The sequence below is a fragment of the Cibotium barometz genome, chromosome 3, assembly GCF_041138505.1.
Source record: "Cibotium barometz isolate CiBa-2024 chromosome 3, ASM4113850v1, whole genome shotgun sequence".
NCBI classification, from domain to species: domain Eukaryota; kingdom Viridiplantae; phylum Streptophyta; class Polypodiopsida; order Cyatheales; family Cibotiaceae; genus Cibotium; species Cibotium barometz.
This window is the reverse complement of record NC_141048.1, coordinates 61,762,388-61,764,041: the sequence shown is the minus strand read 5'-3', so window position 1 is coordinate 61,764,041 and position 1,654 is coordinate 61,762,388. Positions and strand designations below refer to the sequence as shown.

At 39.6% G+C, this 1,654-nt stretch overlaps 1 long non-coding RNA gene across 1 annotated transcript in view; it reads right to left on the bottom strand.

Annotated features, from left to right (window-relative positions):
• Window positions 1-1,408: 1,408 nt before the first annotated feature.
• Window positions 1,409-1,654, bottom strand: part of LOC147640351 (uncharacterized) — a 511-nt gene continuing 265 nt past the window's right edge. The window contains exon 2 of the long non-coding RNA XR_015269721.1: window positions 1,409-1,576. This is a non-coding gene — a long non-coding RNA (uncharacterized LOC147640351). The remainder of the gene's footprint in view (window positions 1,577-1,654) is intronic.

Below are 1,654 nucleotides of genomic sequence, written 5' to 3'. Positions count from 1 at the left end.
GTAGTAGTCCTTCATTGAGCCGTTGAATCATTAAGAGATGCTGATTGTTAAATAATGAGTTTGTTGAGGTCCCATCATCTTGTTATCAGCTTGAGCATGGGGTCGACATATATGTATGCTAATGTAAAATAGTTAAGCAAATAGCAGGCCATTTGGGAGATACATGAAAATAAAGCTATGCATTCCATCAATATGAAGCCATTAGTATGAGAGGTTACTTGGTTTTGTAATATGGTACCCATAATGAAGCTGCAATAATTTTATGGCCAAGGTGTGATCTCTTAAAGCTAGAACAAAGTAGAGACACTCAGAGAATACTACTCAAACTTTTTTAAGCTGCCAACAACTGAACGCTTAAGCTTAGCTTGATTGGGTATAGTGGGTTCAAATGGGGGGAGAAACTTAGCTTGATTGTGTACAGTTTCAAATGCCTTGAATTTCGAATGAGACTCAACACAACGGTCGGGTAGCACTCAACTCAACAGTTAGGTAGACGCTTTGCTTAGATGACAAAGCATATTTCAATACCCATATTTTTTTTTTGGTTATTGGGGAAGGATGAGACTTATCATGATCAGTGGGCAGAGCTACATGATGTCTACATCCATTGATCAAAGGGTTGTATCATGGCTATTTTGTGAAGCTCATGCATATTGACAAAATGGATAAATCCATCATTTAGACACCCATCATGGTGAAAAGGGGGATGAGGTGCCTTCTCTAAGCATAAAGGGAATATTGGATTTTCAAGTCCATAACACCCCCCCTCACCTCAGGTAGTTCCCCCCTTCAACTAGCTCACAGTGCATATTAGGCACTGAAACTCACCTCAGGTAGTTCCCCCCTTCAACTAGCTCATAGTGCATATTAGGCACAAAACTCTATGGAGTACCATTGGCAAGAGAGTTTCCTACCACTACAAGACATCACAAAATCATGTAGTAGCTCCTTTAAGCTCTTAGGGGGTCTTATTTGGATATAAGGAAATATTGTGGGCTCTTATAATATCAATAGGGCTCTAAGAAGATTATGAGTTCTTATATGAGATTATGAGCCTCTGTAAGAGATCATGAGCTTTTATATGAGCTTATGAGATCTTTAGAGACTATCAGATGGAGATAGTTGTGTACTATCTCCAGGTGGTATGTATTATGCTCATAAATATCATGGTACAACATGTATGACCTATAAATTTGTGTTTATGTGCACATGCATGTGTGTGTAAAATTTTGTGTTTATGTGCACATGCATGTGTAAAAATTTTCCCCAATTAAAAGTTCCTTGTGTAATCAACGTCAAATACCAACATCAACATCAAATACCAACGCCGCAGGCAAGGGCCCTCAACTTTAGTATCATCAACTTTCTTTTTAAACAAGAGACTAGCTACTAGCAGTAGACACAAACAAGTTCAAAGTTCGTGTTTATTCATGGGTGCGCTTTGAAAGCACGGGAATCCTTTCAAAGCGGCTTACATACTGCATCAGCAGCAGCAGCAGCAGTAGTAGGAACTACTACTACACAACGGGCTCCACCGGAAGCTTGAGGCTGGATGGGGTTGGAATACAGAAGCATACTGCAGCATCAGAATTAATAAAGATAAGTGAGTGAGCACTGCAGGCAGCAGAGTAAACCTAGTGGATTAAGAGTTGAT